A 20175-nucleotide genomic window follows, 5' to 3' on the forward strand; every position below is an offset into this window, starting at 1 on the left:
TTTTCATTTGCACTTTGTTCAAAATATTTTTAAATTTGATGAATAAATGAAAAGCAATGGGATATATTGGAATATATGAGGAAGCCATTTGGTTTAAAACTAATTTGATGTGAACTTGTTTTTCCAGAAAAGACTGATGTGGTCTGTTGAGCATTCATTGTGCATCTGCTTTAAACATTTACAACATCCCAAAGCCAAAAAGGATTCCCTTATAGATAGGGATGTTGTCTCCCCCATATCAGCATTTCTTTCAGGATAAGCATTTCTTCCCAGAAACTAAGGGTTAATTACTGACCTGTTTTAACTCATCTTTTGACCACTGACCTGCTAACCACCAGTTGCTGTGCTCACCTTGTGACCACTGACCTGCTGTGCTAGCAAAGCATCTTGTGACAGTAGTAAAAGAGATGTTCCTGTCATAGGTGATAGATGCCCTTTGCTCCAAGACAGTATATAGCTACTCTGTACACCCTCCTTCTTTGGAGAGCTTCCTTCTTTGGTGAAAAGTTCTCCTGAGCTATGGTCCTCAAAATTGGCTCATAATAAACTTACCTCAATTTTGGTTTATAGATTAATTATGGATTATTTGCATTGACAAGTTTTTCTAGATACCTTTTTGACCAGTGTTCTATTTAGAAGTATGTTGTTTAATCTCCAAATATCTGGGGACTTTCCATATCTCTTTCTGTTACTATTTCTAGTTTAATCCCATTGTGGTTGGAGAACATATTTTATATGATTGCTACTCTTTTGTATTAGTTAAGGTGTATTTTATAGCCTAGAATGTGGTTTATCTTGGTGAATATTCCTTATGATCTTGAGAAGAATGTGTATTTTGATGTTTTTGCATGGAGTATTCCCTTAAGTGTTAATTAGAGAAAATTTATCAACAGTGTTCTTCAGGTCAACTGTATCTTGACTGTTTTCTATCTGCTTGATCTACCAATGCCTAAAAAATGAGTATTGTAGTCTCCAGCTATAATAATAGATTTACCTCTTTGTTCTTGTAGTTATATCAATTCTTGCCTCACCTACTTTGATACTCTTTTGTTTGGTGCATACGTGTTAAGAATTTTATGTCTTCTTTGACTAGTGACCCCTTTATCATCATGTAATGTCTTTCTTTATCTTTGCTGATTTTCTTTGCTCTATAGTCTATCATGTCTGAAATTAATGTAGTAACTCCAGACTTCTTTTGATTAGTGTGAGCAAGGTATATCTGTCTCTACTCCATTTACTTTAATATACGTGAATCTTTATATTTATAGTGAGATTCCTGTGAAACATATAATTGGATCATGCTTTTTAAAATCTATTCTGGCAATCTCTGTCTTTTAATTGGTATATTTAAACCAATAACATTGAAATTGATTATTGATATATTTGGACTAATACCTACCATATTTGTAGCTTTTCTATTTTTTACACTCTTACTTTTTTTTTCTTCCTCTCTTTTTTCAATGGAAACTTTTCTGATTCCACTTTCTGTCACCTTTTAGCATATCAGTTATAGTTTTAGAAAATTTATTGTTGCCCCAGGTTTTGCAATATACATTTATAGCTAATCCATTTATAACTATACCTTTAAATCACAGTATACTGCTTCACATGTGGTGCAGATGCCTTGTAACAGAGTATTCCCAGTTCATTCCTCCCAACTTTTATAATATCCCTGTGATTCATTTCACTTGTTCATGTGGTATAATCACAGAATATATTGTTACTATTATTATTTTAAACATATAGTTACTGTTTAGATCAATTAAAGATAAGGAAAATAAAATATTTACTTTTACTTTTTTAATTCTTTCTCTGAAGCTCTTGCTTTATTTATGTTGATCCAAATTTCTGACCTAAATTGTTTTCCTTCTCTGAAAAATTTATTGTATCATTTATTGCAGACTAGGCTGGTGGCAATGAATTCCCTCTGTTTTTGTTTATCTGAGAAAGACATTATTTATCTTTTATTTTTGAAGGATGATTTTGTTGGATATAGAGTTTTGGGTAGGTGGGTTTTCTTTTTTTTTCTTTTTTAAATTTCAGCTCCTTAACTATTTCATTCCACTCTCTTCCTCCTTGCATGGTTTTTAACTAGAAGTCTACTGTAATTCTTATTGTCCTTTCTCTATAGCTAAGTTGGCCTCCTCCCTACTGATTTCTTTTGAAATTTTCGCATTTACTTTGGTTTTCTGTAGTTTGAGTATAAAATGTCTAGGTATAAATTTTCTAGTAGGTATCTTTGAGATTCCTACGTCTGTGGCTTATGGATTAATTGTTACCTGTCATTAATTTTGGAAATCTATTGGCCACTATCATTTCAAATATATCTTCTGCTCAATTCTTTCTTTCTTGTCCTTCTGGTAGTCCAGTTACTTGAGTCTATCCCTTTTGTAATTATTCTACAGTTCTTGGACATTCTGTTCCTTTTCTTTTTTCATTCCTTTTTCTTTTCATATTTCAGTTTAGGAAATTCCTCTGACTTATCTTCAAGCTCGCTGATTCCATTTCCAATCTAATAATGAGCCCTACAAAGCCATTCGTCATTTCTTTTACAGTGTTTTGATTTTTGGCATTTCTTTTGATTAGTTTTAAAGTTTCCATCTCTCTAATTTTATTGCCTATTTGTTCTTACGTGTTTTCTACTTTATCTGTTAGTGCCCCTAACATATTCATCACAGTTATCTTAAATTCCTGGTCCGATATTTCCAAAATCTATCACATCAGAGTCTGGTTTTGAGGCTACTGTATCTCCTGAGTGTGTTTTACTCATCTATTAGCATATCTTGATTTTTTGTCGAATGTCAGGCATGATGTTTTGGGTAATAGGAACTGAGGTAAAAGGCCTTTAGTGTGAGGTTTCATGTTCGTTTGAGTAGGATTTGGACTGTGTTTAATTTTTGATACAGCTGTGCATGCCAAAAGACCCAAATTCATTATCAGCCTTGTTTTTTACTCTTCGGTTGTCTTGGGTCTCCCTAAGAACTCCTCTTTAAATAGAGGATATGTTTTGCAGCTCTTTTGGCTGTCATCCATTGTTATTATACTGGAGACTTTTTGATATGGTGGTAATGTATAAGGAAGGAGAAATGTTTTATAATCTAATGAGGAAATTTGAGTCTTTTTGTGGGTATGTGTTCCTGGGCTGTTATCTTTGCAAGTGTTTCTTAGCTTTTGTCCCCTCCTCAGGTCATATAGGAAGGAAAGAATGAGTTAGAGTTTGATAAATACCCTTCTCTTTATGTAGGACAAGGCTCTGGTAAATTCTTTTCCTATGGAGAGTAACCTTTGTCATGTGGAATACTCTGGATGTATTTTAAAATGGTTAATTTTACCCTCCCTTGGCAGAGTCAAGTTTTGTTTTGTTTTGTTTTTTTCTTGGCTCTTCATTGTAAGAACATTGAAGAGTTCCTAAAAGTAAAACCCAAAAAGTGGTGGGTCCCCCAAGTCTGTGCCCCCCGAGGAGTTTCTCACTCTCACACTAGTGTAAATCAGCCTTCAAGAATTTGTCAAAATCACCAATTAAATGTTCTTACTCATTTATAGCTCTAGTGGTTACTAGGCCTGGTAAGCAGATCTCAGCTGTGATTCCCTGTAAGCACCTGTCTCTCCAGATTTTGGGGTGGTGGTTCACCCTGAAACCTCAATTCTCTAAGAAGTCCAAGAAAAGTCATTGATTTTTAATGTGTTTATCTTTTTCTTGATTGAGAATAGTAGTGAGAACTTCCAAGCTCTTTATACATCAGAGCTGAAACTGAAAGTTTAAAATATGTTATATTTTAAAGATACAATATGAAATTCAGAGACACTCCAATCTACATTGTAATTCTAATGTAGTGGACATCCATCAGAATAATCTAAGTTATGCTCATCTGATTAAATATGAAATAATTCTTGGAGTTTTACAACAACAAAGGCTTACTTCTTCCTCATTTTATGGGTGAGTCAGTCATGTCTCTAATCCTAAATTCTATCATTCAAGAATCCAAGTTAAAGAACAGCCTCTCTCTGTGACATGGTTTGTCTTGATGCAAGAAGTAATAGAGAGACAGTGGGACTACATTGTTTTTCAAATATTCTGCTTGGAATTGGCACATGTCACTTTCATATTTCATTAGACTAAATAAGTTACATGGGCAATGTTGTTGTCAACAGTGAGGGATATGTCTCCCTACCCCCACCACTACTGAGAGGCCACGTGGAATGGGTTTCTAAATATTCTGAACAAAAGTAAAACTTAACACAAGTAGTGATATAGATGTTCACATGCCACAGAAGAAAATGAACATCATTCCTCATAGCTATGTCATATTTGAACGTTTTTAAACTACCTTAAATATTCTTTTAGTTCATAGTTAACTGAGTATCTATCGTATGACTCCTTAATCTTTTGGATCTAGCTTCTTCATCCTTTCCTTCATATATTTCTTTCTTCCTCTTTCTTTCCTTCCTTTCTTCCTTCTTTCTTTCCTTCCTCCTTCTCTCCCTCCCTGCCTCCCTCCCTCCCTTCCTTCCTTCCTTCTTTCTTTCTTTTTCTCTCTCCATCCCTCCCTTCCTTCCTTCCTTTCTTTTTTTTCCTATGATATTAGGTAGTATGCTCAACCAGTGCCATTCAACTATGAGATAATTTTATTGTTTTCAATAGCCAAGAAAATACCTTTCTAATTTTATACATATATACTAAACTTGAATATTGGATCAAATGAAGTTTTAGGAGTTTGTTTTCATTTGTGTGTTGTATCTTGAAGCTAATCAATGTACACAGAATTAAGGGATATATTGAACATTCAAACATTAGTTATTTTTCATTTGGTTGCAATTCTTTTTTTCTATGCCCTCAGCATTTGTCCCCTCCAATTGCATATTGTTATTCTGGGCAATAGAAATGAAAACAATCTTGTGGGGTATCTTGTAACTTCGAAAATATGGAAGGTGAGTTCCATGCATAGAATAAAGAGACTCTTTATCAAAATAAAAAGGAAGAATGCAGCCAACAATTCCGTGGCCAGCTGATTTAGCATGACCATCTAAAATGGAGCAAAGCACATCGATGTATTACAACCACAGAGGCTGTTATAAAATGCCTTTATACTTTGTATACCTGTTATATTAAGAAAAGTGCCCCCAGACTTAATCAGCACTATAGGAAACATTTTACTGCCCTCTACATGCTCTCTTTACAAAGTAGTGCTTGCTTAATTAACTCCACCCTTACGTAACCAAACATTAGTTTACAAAACAATATTAAAAGAAATTCTAAAGAGAGCATTTGTTGAAATAAGATGGCTAGCCATTACTGCAAGAACAGCTTTGTGCCTACTAATGATTGGATTTACAACCAATGCCTACTACTTTTAATGTTACACTATATTTTCCTAAATGTTTCTCAGCTAGATGCAAATAAAAAAAAAGTTCTCCTACTTTCTATTTCCTTTGTAATTTACAAATGCAATAAAAGACTAATTCATTAATGCAAAGGACAAATATGGGCAATACTTACAGTTATATACACTCATACATGAACAAACATGCAAATTATTATGGCAATAAATATAAAATATAGGAGATTATGTAAAGCACAAATTTCTCTTTTTAATAGAAAATCTGTGTACTGCATTTTAGTGCTTTAACTTGTCAAGGCCTCCCAACCAAATTCATGGAGAAAACAAAATAATATGAGAATAACAAGTAAGAGTAATTTCAGTTAATGTGTGCATTGTAATGCAAACACATTCAGGGAAATGTGGGAAATGAGGCAGTGTTTCACTAGGATAGTGCAACTATAATCTGAATTGTCCTTGATTACACAGCAATGGGTCAAATAAATGTAACAGATCATACATATTTTGTCCTGGGAAAATATTTTTTACTCATCATTGATGATAAATGTGAGCTCTTAAAAGATTTATAATATGTAAGGAAAGCAGAATTTTGCTTACAAGAAAAGATTTAACAATCATTTTCATGGTCTAGATTACTATGGAATGGAAAGAAATGATTAATAAGACAGGTCAATAAAAAAGGGCAAGGGATGAGGCTTCATAACTGTGGGAATGGAGTATTAATTGATAGCAAATCCTTTGTTCAAAATGTAGACAGATATTAATATCCTATCAACATTATATTGACACGTTTTGCATGGATATACAAAAGCTTTTTTTGAGTCTTCATGGTTTTTTTTCCCATCAGTTTCCTCCTCTAAAAATTTTAGTTGGTAGTGTTTCATGCAAAGAGTAACTTAATGTGTGATAATGTATATATTTATTTATGGAAGCAGCAGGAAATTTTATTTTTATTTAATGGATAATATAGATATTGGAACTTAAAATACAGGCATTTTCTATTATCACATTTAAAACCCAAGTGATTATATTTGAAGAGCTGTTGTTCTCAAGATCAGCATTAGAGTTTTCTTACTAGTTGCTGAAAAAATCAGGCATTCTCTTAAAAAGAAAACTTAAAAATATGTGATTTGTGAAAAACTTTAATAGCATATGAAGCAAGTAAACTATGTATGAAAATGTAAATGTGATTAACAGATTTTGTATTGGATATATATTGTAATATAGTTTAAAAATATTATAGCTGACCACATCTTTTTGATGAAACCATTAACAGACTCTTTAAGCCGATTTATTTATAAATAGGAAAACTTGGTGTTAAAAAAAAAAGGTTCCTTTTCAACAATATTAAGATGATTTTAATTTTTAAGGAAAAGGAAAATATCTTTCAATTTTATTAATTATCTCTCAATTATTGCTTTCATCATAGTTTTTAAACTCATCTAAAATATAGTATAATCGTAATTCAAATCACATCTCTTATTGGATTGGAATCAATTATATGAGATTAATAACTGGTTTCTTGGTAAGAAATAATATAATATTCATATATCAGAAACAATTAGTAAATAGTAGTTTAAGAAAATATAAGATTAAAGTTAAAATGTATATGTAGATTCTCACACAGGGCATTCCTATGTAAACATGATATTGGATAAAAGTTTTAAAAGGCACATTGCAAAATTATGTATATATTATATTATCATAATGTAAAATGTTTAAATGAATATGGTCAAAGATAGTTAGGAATACAGGAAAATGAAAATGGTTTGTCAAATGACTGAAAATAGAAACTATTTTCTGTTTCATTATTTCCTTTGATGATATTAAATTGGAGATTTCGTTATACATAATATAGAAAAGTAGTCTTCTTGATTAATATTTTAAATCCAAGGACTTATATTTAACGTGTTATTTTCCTCATTAGAAGTATTAACATGCATTTTTTAAAAGTCAAAGTTTAGAATTCCACAGTCCTGAGTTTGAGTCCTATTTCCAGGAATAACATAGAGTGAGTTGCATTTGTGTTAAAATGTAGGTAATAGTAGAACCTAGCTCTTGAGGTTGATATGATGGTGACATGAGATAATGCGTGTGAGGAGCTTAGGACAGAACCCACTCACTACTTATTAAATGATATTAGCTTTAAAAAAATGGGGAAACTAACACATATGTTGTGTGAATAAATGATGCAATTAATTTAATATATTTTTCTAAAAATATAGTACTCCAAAGGGTTAATAATATTCACTATAACTAATTAATACAAATATTATATAAAGATTATTTTGTACTTTAGTGTTTTAACTGTTCTTATTTTCTTTAAAAATACTTAAAATTTTTAACATTATTACTCCACTGCCCCCTACCACTCCACCTTTTTTAAAAAAAGGGAAAGATTAAATATACCAATCAACATTGGACAAAATTGCCTCTGATTCTGATGACTGCTTTAAAATAACCCAATGAATGCCAACTATTGCTTGACTCCCACCAAAAAATATATTCCAAATAAAAACTACAAGGAGATAGCACCTCACGCCATCAGAATGGCTAAAATTAGCAAGACAAGAAACAACAAGCATTGGAGAGGATGTGGAGAAAAGGGAACTCTCACACACTGCTAGTGGGAATGCAAACTGGTACAGCCACTATGGAAAACAGTATGAAGATTCCTCAAAAAATTAAGACCAGAACTACTTTATGATCCAGCTATTACACTGCCAGGTATTTATCCAAAGACCATGAAAATACGAATGCATAGAGATATATGCGCCCCTATATGCATTGCAACATATTCATAATAGCCAAGATGTGGAAGCAACCTAGGTGCCCATCAAGGGACAAATGGGTAACGAGGATGTGTTATATATACCACAGATATTGGAATACTACTCAACCTTAAAAAAAGATGAAATCTTGCCATTTGTGACAATACGAATGGACCTTGAGGGTATTATGCTAAGCGAAATAAGTCAGAGTGGAGAAAGTCGAATACTGTATGATCTCACTCATAAACAGAAGATAAAAACCACAACAAACCAACATGTAAAGATAGAGATTGGATTTATGGTTACCAGAGGGGAAGGAGGGAGGGAAGAGAGTGAAAGGGTGACTAGGCACAAGTATATGGTGATGGATGGTAATAAGTCTTTGGGTGGTGAACATGATGTAATCTACACAGAAATCAAAATATAATGATGTACCCCTGAAATTTATATAATGTTATAAACCAATGTTACCTCAATTAAAAAAAAATGAATGGACTGGAAAAAATATGTATTTCATATATGATTGTGTTATTAACATTATTTTTTCATCTTTTTCCTCCCACCTTCCTTTTCATTCTCCCTTCTTCTCTCACTATCTTTCTTCCTAATACAGGAGAGTATGTAATGTGTGTGGGGGGAGGGTAATATCTAACATAATTTAACACAATTTTCTAAAATAATAAGTAACTTCATAATTGTCATTTAGCTAAGATATTTTTGAAAGAGAAAGTAAGTGCATAATCTACCCTTTCTCATGAAAAGCAAGGCTTAGGTAATTTATCCCCACACATATGGCAACTGAACAGCTTTTTATTATGTGGAATGGTGGTGCAGTGCTCTAGAGAAAAAAAAAGGAAGACAGAAGCAGAGAAAATAGATGTCCCTATCTATGGATACGACAGAAATATTAAAAGAGCAATAAAAAACCATGTATAGTATTGCAGTAGCAGCAGCTGTGGCAACATAAGTAGCACTAAATTATACATGCATTTGCTCAAAGAATAATTATGTTGTTCATCAATAATAAGTAATTAACTGAAAAAATTATCATGTCACATGCAAGCACTTTTGTAAAAAAATAAAAGCACATATGTCACTATAAAGATGTTTAAATACTATTCACCACTATGTTATTTTTATCAGATCAGATGCAGTTTTCCAACTCTATGCTATGTGTAGAGTAGGCAGTTTATTTTTTGACAATTTGTCACAGAAAAATTAATTTGCTTTTACAATTTGGGAAAACTAAGAATAGATGCCTATTATTTTTCTTTCTGAAGCTCTTCAAGAGTCCAGGTGAAAAACAGACTCCAAATCACATAAAACAAAACATTCCAGGCTCCAAATCACATAAAACAAAACATTCTGTTTTAACCTAACAGATACATTCTCCAATTATTCAACTTGTCAGCCATGAGCTGATAGTTAAAAGAGCAGAATAGATGGAACCAATCATAAGCACCATCCTTTATTCTTCCCATGCCTGTGATTGAACTCCACGCACACTCCTGTAGGATATAGTTTGCATTCAATGCGTAATTCTCTTTAGGTCACATAATAGACTTTCTACTGTTATTTTTCATGTCTCCTGCCAGGATATTTTCTCCTCCAATACTTTTCAAATCATATGGTTGGTGATGAAATAAATATTCTCCCACAGATATTGAGTCTTAAAACCGAGCATTCTTTGAGGATGACACCTGAAGCAGACACTTTCTCACCCGGAGAATGCCATAGAATCATTGAACATGCAGAAATTATACATAGAAAATGTTAATAGGTGACACTGTTACCTATGTAAACAGTGTATATAAAGGAGTAAATAGTTTATCACATTTTTCCTTGCCTATGTACATCAAATATTAACATTTTCTACGGAATTAATTTATAAAATCCAACATCTATTCAGGAAGACATGAAATAATATAACTTTTGAACTGTTCAAGGTTAAATCTGATTAGTAGGAAGAATAGAAAGACACAGCCCCTAAATTAATTCCCAGGCTTGAGCCAGTTTAAAGACCCAAAACCCCTTGTATGAAGAAGAAACTGGGTTTCTTGAGGAAGAAGCTTGCTATACTACAAAAATTATACGCAAAACTTCCTGCTAGCCTTCTTCAAAGGGACAAGCAGCCATTTCCCAAGGTGACTATGCATTAGAGAAGGTAACATGACCAGACATTTTGGCCATTACTACCTTTGAAGGTGAAATATTTCTTCACCAATCTACTTATCCGTTCATTTTCTAGCTCATTATCTTATTTTTATTATTTGTATTTCACTTATCAGAGAATATTTGTTTGTATATTTATTCATTTACCTGTTTGAGTATTATTGACTCTATCCAACTAAAATGTAACTTTCAAAGAACCAGAGACTTTTTCTTGTTTGCTGCTATATTGCCAGTACTTAGGACATTGCCTTGATGAATAGTAAGCACGATACTTGTTGACTAACTAAATAAAACAATGAAATTCTTTACATATGTCACATAACAGTTTGGTTATTCATCATTACCAAGATATAAATGAATCTAACTAAACTGACAGAAAATAGGTAATTGAATTTTCTATTAAATTATTTTAAATAGCAATTAAATAATAATACACATACGCACATAAGGCACATACGTGAAATTATATTGAAAGTAGATATTCTTTCCTTTGTGTCTTGAATAAATGCCTATTGAGCAGCTACTATGTTTCTGAACTTTTCTGGTCCCTGTGTTCATGGAGTTTACATTCAAGTTGATGAAGATAACTCATAAATAAATAAACAAGTAAATATATGTCTCGCTATGGTATATGCCAGAAACTCTCTTTGAAAAAAGACATTAGGCGGATTCTTGAAGAAAGTGAGAGAGGTAGCCATATGTCCATCTGGAGGAAAAGCATCACAGGCAAACCAAAACAAAGTTCAAAGACCTTGAATCAGGGAATACGCTTGTCACATTTGAGGATAAGCAACAGAGTCAGTACAACTGAAGAGAATTTAGCAAAGCAAGGAGCTAGTGTTGAGATCCAAGAGGCAGCCAAATTCCAGATATTTTGCAGTCCTATAAGTCATGTATGGACTTTGGATACTATTGCAAGTAATATAGGAAGCTATTGGAACATTTGCTCTGAGGAGGAAAAGACAGATATAATTTTAAAAGGATCATAATGGCTGCACTGTGGAGAATAGCTTGTGTTGGTGGAAATGGGTAAGATAATGAGTGGTAACTCTTTGGAAGTTGTTGCAGTCATCCAGGTTAGAGATGTTCATAATTTAAAAAACAATTTATGGGCTGGCCCAGTGGCGCAAGCGGTTAAATGCGCACTCTCCTTTACGGGAGCCCGGAGTTCGCTGGTTCGGATCCCAGGCACGCACCGATGCACCGCTTGTCAAGCCATGCTGTGACGGTGTCCCATATAAAGTGGAGGAAGATGGGCACGGATGTTAGCTCAGGGCCAATCTTCTCAGCAAAAAGAGGAGGATTGACATCAGATGTTAGCTCAGGGCTGATCTTCCTCACACACACACACAAAAAATTTAGTTGAGTAAGTGATAAAAATGATAGAATTCTAGATATGTCTTAGGTAGAATGGAAAGAAGGATTTATAATAAATAGAGTAGGAGAAAGAGAGGATTTAAGGATGAGAACAAGTTTTATGCTCTGAGAAAGGAGAAAAAATAACTTACTAAGAAAGCAGAAAAATGGAATTGTCATTTATTGACTTGAGGAAGACTGAGAGATAACCATATTTTATACATCTGTATGACAATGTGAAGTGCTAATAAAGTATATGTGCACGTTGGCTCTTTCATTATTTAAATTTTAATCTTTAATATCTGAAAGAAGATAGAAAGGAAGAGGAAGGAGATGGGAGAGGAAAATACAAACGATTGGTTAAAAAAATAAAATGGAGAGAAATACTTTAGAGGAAAGAAAAGGACATTCAATGAATGTTAAGATGAGTGTTAATTTGAAGTAGAGTGTTCTTATCACACATTATCATTGCCTTATAATATTGTTTCTATTATTATTTTAAATTCTAAGAGGTATTTAAAATCATAGAATGCTAGACCTGAAAGAAAACATATTTTACCCTAGAGTGTTCACATGAGGATGTTCTATTTGAATGACACTTATCAAAGATGATTAGTTAATTAGTGGCAGAGAAAGCATGGAGTAGTTCAAAAGCCAAACGATATATATTAAAGGCTTCAGATGCACACGGTAATATGAGCTTTGCACAGCACCACCTGCCTGTTAAGCAATTTGCAAAACTCAGTTTCTTCAGGCTTATATTCTAAACACAGTAACCCAACCATAAACTGAAATGGTGAAGTAATTTTTCAACTGAAGGGGCTTCACATGTCAATGTCCAATGTGATAAAAAAAAAACTATGTTACTTAAATTGGCTTAAAGCCTAAATATGTTTAGCGGCCTAAAGCTATCTTGCCAATCTGTGTCTTCATCAGACTTGATTCTCCATTCAAAAATTCACTGGACTTGGCCCATTTTTAAGACATATAAAACTATTTTGAAGGTATAAATAAATTAAATACCAATGTGTAATAATGATAATTGATTACCATAAAAATATAAACTATCAAATTAGCAGACTCCTGGGATGAGGTTCATTCATATTACAGTCATCTTAAAATTATCTGCAACACCTTCGTCATTTGGTATTTCTTCAAGTATTTGGTACTTTCACAAATATGACAGTTTTAGTGAGCAAAAAATTAATCTTTAGTTAAATGTATAAGTAAGAATATAATTAGGTGTATTAGGAAAATAAGAATGAAGTGATTATTTAATCTTTATTCCTGCAATATTCTCATTCCTTTATTACATACATTCATGAGCATATATATATTTGGTATGAATAATACTATATATAAGATAATCTTTCTCTCACAAACGCCACACACATACACACACACACACACACACGTGCACACACATCCCATATACATTATTTAAAAAATTTCTCCCAAAATACATATCAACTGTAGTTTTTTAAAGTTTTCATTTTCACAGGTTAATAGAATCTTTGGGATTTCCACATCTCACAAAACTCCACATTGCTATCTCCCACACAATTGTTCAGCTAATAATTAGAGTTGTTCAAAATAAGAATAATAAAAACAAACTAACAATGAAAGCTTAATAGAAACTCCAAATGAAAAGAGGAAAAGAATATGAGCACAAGGCGAATTGCAAAAGCAATTCTCTAAGAAAAGAACAAGATTTCAGGAAAAAATACTTCATCTGAGTTTCAAAGAAATCTAACTCATAAATTCTCTTGGAAAAAAATTCAAAAAAAGAACTGCATGATTTTGAGATGATTATAAAACCACAGAGAAGGTAAACAAAAAAGCTAGTGATCTTGGTAATTGTTGAAAGCTAAAATAATTTTAAAACACCGGTAAATATGCCATGTTAAAAATTTAGAATATGCTTGATTAAACACAAAATCTTGATTAGAGAACAGATTTGAAAATATCAAAAAAGATGGAATTATGAAAATTATTGTACCGTATACCATTGAAGTGGAAGTTAATGGTGACAGCATATGAATCATTGATGTATTTCAATATAATGGAGTAGAAAAATGGAGTAGAAAAATATTCAGTGATATGATAAAAAGAAACTCTTCTTCAGTGAAGGTGGTTTTGAACTTGCAGATTCTAAAGGCAGATTATATTGCAAGAACAATATATAATGTATTCATATCTTAAAAAATTTCCAGGATATTAAGTGGGGAGGAGGGGTATTTTCAGAATGGAATGTAGACTATGGTAAAAGAATCTAACTATACTACAAATGTATATATGGCATAATCTCAGCTAAGTGGGTATGGAAAAAGGTGCTAACCTAAGTAACTTTGGAAAATGGTATTTTGCCTGGACAGTGCAAAACTTAACATGAAAGGAAGTGTATGTAAATATGGATTTAAAAAATAACTAATGAATGACAGATGATGGGAGCCAGGGTTCTCACTGCTAGAGACAGAGGCTACGGATAAGCAAGAGAATTATATGAGGGTGTAATTAACCATGTGGTAGTGGATTAGATTCTGAGTTATCAATGTGAACTCACACTTAGCTTCAAAAGTAATTATAGATGATTATCTGCGTATACATGAGTTATTTATAATTACTTCTTAGTTCTGACCAGTAACATATGATATACGCCTTTTTCTCTGCTCTAGTGACCTTCTTCCAAAAAATAACATATTAGTCAAGGTTCTCTAAAGAAAGATAACCAAGGCATTATATATATATGCATATATAATGTGAAATTGGCTCATTATGGAGGCTGACAAGTCCCAAGATCTACAGTCAGCAAACTGAAAACCCAGGCGAGCTGTTGGTATAGTTTCAGTCCAAGTTCAAAAGCCTGAGAACTAGGGTAGATGGTGGTGTAAGTTCAAAAGGTAGCAGCCTTGGCACCCAAGAAGAGCTCATGTTTCAATTTGAGTACTAAGGCAGGAAAAGACCAATGTACTAGCTCAAGCAGACACACGGAAAGAGTTCCCTGTTACTCAGCCTTTTTGTTCTAGTCAGGTCTTCATTTGATTGCAGGAGGCCCACCCACATTAGGGAGAACAGCCTGCTTTACATAGTCTATCCATTTAAATGCTAAACTCATCCAAAAACACCCTCACAGAAACATCCAGAATAATGTTTCACCAACTATCCGGGTACCCTAAAGCTCAGTCAAGTTGATACATAAAATTAACCATCCCAAGTAGAATATGAGAAAGATAGCGAGAAAGGAACTTTGCAGTGGAGAAATTTGGCAAACACTACCAAAGTCAGGTGATCAAGTCAACATTAACAGTAATAAGTCATGGTGATAGTATGTACTCTTGATGTGATGTGTTGACAATAGCACTTCATTTCTAAGGGCATCCTCCCAAAGCTCATAACCCAAGTCTAACCATGAAAAAACCGTTAGACAAACCAATATTGAGGGGCGTTACACAAAATACCTGACTAGCACTCTTCAAAACTCAAGGTCATCAACAACAGCAAAAGTCTGGTAAACTGTCATAGACCCAAAAAGGTACCAAGAAGAAATGAAGATTAAACGTAACGCAGTATCCTGAATGGAATTATGGAACAGAAAAAGGGCATTAGAGAAAAACTAATGAAATATGAGCAAAGTATGGAGTTTAATTAATAGTAATATACCAGTATCAGTTTCTTAGTTGTGACAAGTAGACAGAGATGTAAGGTGTTAACAGAGAAAACTGGGTGAGGATTTAAGGGAGCCCTCTGCACTCTCTTTGCTTCCTTTTAATACAATCCAAATCTATTCTAAAATAAAATGTCTATTAAAACATACAGAATGGTAATTATTAAGATATATTCTAGTAAGTCATTGTATTTTAAGGAAAGAGAAATAATTCTATGGATACTCAGGTAGAATCAGGCTGGCTGCAAACTTTCTCAAAAATATTAACTGCTTAAGAACAGAGGGAAATATGTTCAGAATTTGAGAAACAGAAATTTTAAACCCAAAGATGTTATACCGAGCAAAGTTACTCATCAAGTGTAAAGTACAAAGTATAATTTATACAATACGCACACAAGGGAAATATATTTTAAACCTGTAAGAATTCATAATAAATGCCTAATCCATGAACTTTATTAGAGAAAACATAATCCTTTCTTATGAGACCAATTAGAAAAATCGTGGTTCTTTGAAACTAAGCCTTGAATGGAGAATTCATGATAAATGGTATAGTCTGAGTGCTGAATCTATTTCAGATACTTATAAATATTATAAACAGCTATAGATATCAAAATATCAACAGAATTTAATGTTAAAAATATTTGGATACTGAAGTTTTTAACATTAACAATAAGTTAGGAAAAAAGAAGAGAAAATATGGGAGAACTATAAATACACATAATTTTCTCGTCTTTCAAAGCACTGTCAATAAATTTTAAATTGAAATGTAGACTTTAACCTGGGTTTAAACCAAAACTGCCCATTGTACCCTATTTCTGAAGCCCACACAGGGTGATGCTTTAATCAACCACAAATTAATATTAGGCCATGCAGGGCTTTTTTTGTTGCTGTTGTTGGTTCAAGTACAAACTTTTCCCCTCATCTGAAATATATTTGTGCACATTAAATGACAGAGAGAGACAGAGATTACCTGCTGCCCTCACTTGGACAGACCCCTTGATGTGTGGACATCTGGCTAATCATTCTTGCAATCTGCCACTTTACTTCCCTCTTCATAAACTGATCTTCTGATCTCTGTTATTCCTTCAGAGACATGTCCTTATGAGTCTATCCATCAAATGACAAACTCCTGGCCTTACTAATATTTTTTGACAGGCAGGTGTTGCCTGACCCTGTAAGCCTACCTAGAATCCTGATTCTAAAACTCCTCAATATTATTTCTTCTTGTCTCTGGAAGATTTATTGTTTAAAACAACAATATGTGTTTCACATAATATCCAAACCTCAAATACCTGCTTATTACCAGGCCAGACAGTGTATGTGTGTATACACACACGCACACACACACACACACACACACACATTCATTCTTATAAGAGGAGCTGTAGACATTAAATTTTAGCTGTTGTAGATAGATATATACTTTTTCCTCTAAGTTTCAAGGTAATAATTAAAGTGTTTATAGTAATGACATCAAGTAAAAATTGCACCAGACAGAGTAAAAGAAGGGAGACTTTATTCAAGACTGTTGCTACTGGGTCAACACTGTTGCAATAGGGGAGAGAGATTGAACTCAACTCTACTGAAACCAGAGGAAGTTCAGAGGATTTTTAAATGCTGGAGTGAGCTAATGGAAAACACATTAGGAGAGTGCTTGGTCAAAGTGATTAGGCTGTCTGTGTTTGTTAATTGTTGCTTATCCAAGTTAGACTTCTACAGTCCCACAGAGACTGGAAATAGGGCCACTATCATTCTTGATGATTACATTTCAAAGGCATGGCTTCCACGTCCTGGAGAAAAACATTTCTAGGTTGTAAAACCAGCAAGAGGCCAAGAGAAGATTTACATCTCAAAGGGGCACAGAAAATTTGCAAGTATAAATTTTCTAATGTAAAAGTTCTCTAAGAAGAGGGAGGTCAGGGGCCTACAGTCAGGAGGAAATCTGTCTCAAGTTTGTCAAGCTGCGGGAAACCTTAAGGCTGTCTTCGTCAATAACAAAGCCCCTGCGTGATTGTGCTCCTATTTCTACATCTTGCAACACCTGCCACCATCACAGCATACACACTACCTGCGGCTCCACCACACCGAATTACTTGTAGTTTTCAGATAAGTCATATTTTGTTTCATGCTTCTATTCCTTCCACTGCTTTTCTTTCTCATGTAACTATTTATTTATAAGATATTAAGTACATGGTTAGGGCCCCTGGAAGCTTTCCTTGCTTCAATAATTTGATGTGATTGTGTACAATGATGGATGGTAATTGATCTTTGGGTGGTAAACGTGATGTAGTCTACATGGAAATCAAAACTTGATGTACAGACGAAATTTATATAATGTTATAAACCAATATTACCTCAATAAAAAAATTAAAAATAAAAAAATGAAGCAGAGATAAAGGAACAAATAATAATAATAATAGTAATTTGATGTTTACCTTTTTTTTTTTGAGGAAGATTGGCCCCAAGCTAACATCTTTGCCAATCTTCCTCCTTTTTTCCTTTTTTCTCCCCAAAGCCCCAGCAGATAGTTGTATGTCATAGTTGTACAACCTTCTATTGCTCTATGTGGGATGCTACCTCATCAGGTCTTGATGAGCGGTGCATGGTCCATGCCCAGGATCCGAACCTGCAAACCTCGGGCCACCAAAACAGAGGGCGCAAACTTAACCACTATGCCACCAGGCCGGCCCCTGATGTGTTTACCTTTCCCTGTTTCCCCTATGACATCCATATCAGCATGTTGTAATGTTACGAGTGTGGACTGTAGAGTTATACTGGCTGAGGTTAATGCTGGCCCAACCACTAATTAGCTGCAGAATTTAGGAAGTTATTTAATCTCTTGAAATCTTGGTGTTTCATCTGTGAAATGTAGATAATTTTAGTACTTATCTCACATATCTTTTCTTTCTTTAATGTTTTGGTGAAAATAAAATGAAATTAATGTGTACAAAGTGAAGACCAGAGTATTGTTTTCAGCATGCCACTCAAACCTTCTATTGTTATTAATTTCCGTTCATTTCCCCTTCTAAACTATAAATGACATTAGAAGAGAAAGAAATTTTATATGCTTTCATGTATCCTCTGCCCAGAACAGTGTTTTTTATTTAGTATTTTTTATTACATGATTGTTGATGGCAAGTTCAACTACTGAAATTTTATATTCCTGTACATAAAATGTTGTGTTTTCAAGATGATATCAAGAGAGTTATAGTTTTAATAGATATTGATATGTATTTTAAACAAAAATATTTTATTAAAGGGCCAGACCGGTGGCACAAGTGGTTAAGTTCACGTGCTCCGCTGTGGTGGCCTGGGGTTCGCCGGTTCGGATCCCGGGCGCGCACCGATGCACCACTTGTCAAGCCACGCAGTGGCAGCATCCCATATAAAGTAGAGAAAGATGAGCATGGATGTTAGCCCAAGGCCAGTGTTCCTCAGCAAAAAAAAAAAAAAAAAGAGGAGGATTGGCAGATGTTAGCTCAGGGCTGATCTTCCTCACATACACAAAAAATATTTTATTAAAAAAATGTGAGCAGATGAAAATTTCTCTTCATTTGTTTATCTGTATTTATGTTTGCTTACATTTCTTACTTTTATTTTAAAACTCAACTTTAGAAAATATTTTTAATCCTCTGGGAGGAAAATACAGCAGAATATATAGTATTAAAGAAGATAAATAAAAACTTTGTGTGGATGATTTAAAAGATTAAAAATTACTAAGCTATATGAACTATTTTTTTAATCATTAATCTGAAGTTTGAGTAGAAAAGAGAAAAAAATGCAATACTTTCCTTCTGCATCTGTTTAGGGAACCTTAAATGTCAGTCAATCTGATTACTGCTGACATGGACTTTTCACTGACATAGATTTTCCCTGAGGACATGAGTTGTTCCCATGATATGATGGGCAGTATGACCAAAACATAGACTGAACAAGCCACATAGAAAATCTGGAGTGGAAACAGGGCCAAACAGCAGCTTGACCCTTTGCAAACCATTTCGAAAACTTGGTAAATGCAGAGAATGAAGAGTTTACTTTCTAGGACTACCCATAGTCCCAGAGTCACCATAAGCTTTTCAGGTTGCTGGATTAATTAACTGATAATATAAATACAAAATAAACAAATTGCTAGGTTAACATATGAAAAGAATCTTCAGACAGCATCCAGGTATATACTGAGGGGACATTGGCAGAACCGTAAATTTCAGAGCAAATAACTAGGGTTTGCTAATTGAAGTTAGAACAAAAACTGCTTGGATGTAGTATAACTACAAGAGGTATAAAAAAACGGTTCTTTTTTATGTAGTAGATGTCTATTAGATATTTATACAGAGATGTAGTAGGAGGAATATGTGGATACAAATTAAATTTATATAGCAGCAGAAATCTCTTTAAGCAAAAATGTTAAAATTCTAAGTTTATCCACTAAAAATAGAAATTTAGGGGAAAATATAATATGGAAAACTTGAGGAGACTATCTTGGCCATAAGTATATTAGACACAATTTATCTGTGTGTCATTTTCAAGTCTTTTTAGTACTCATATTTTAAAAGAAAGTAGTAGATTTATAAAGAACAATATTAAAGAGGAAAGCAGTCAAATATGAAGTTCTCACTCATCCTGATCCCCAGGATTCTGTGCCCCAGGGCAACTACTGTTACTAGTTAACTGCATTTCTTTCTAAAGATGATTTATACACATTAAAGCATATATATGAAGGGCAGCATGCCAATTAATAGAGATACACTTAAAACAAGATGACAGATATTTAGAAAATTAGGAATGAAGAAAAGGTATAATTTATTTCCTACTATTAAAATGCTAATGAAAAGGAAGTGATTGCACATTGGTTATTGTTGGATAAAACAATACT

The sequence above is a fragment of the Diceros bicornis genome, chromosome 9, assembly GCF_020826845.1.
Source record: "Diceros bicornis minor isolate mBicDic1 chromosome 9, mDicBic1.mat.cur, whole genome shotgun sequence".
Classification (NCBI taxonomy): domain Eukaryota; kingdom Metazoa; phylum Chordata; class Mammalia; order Perissodactyla; family Rhinocerotidae; genus Diceros; species Diceros bicornis.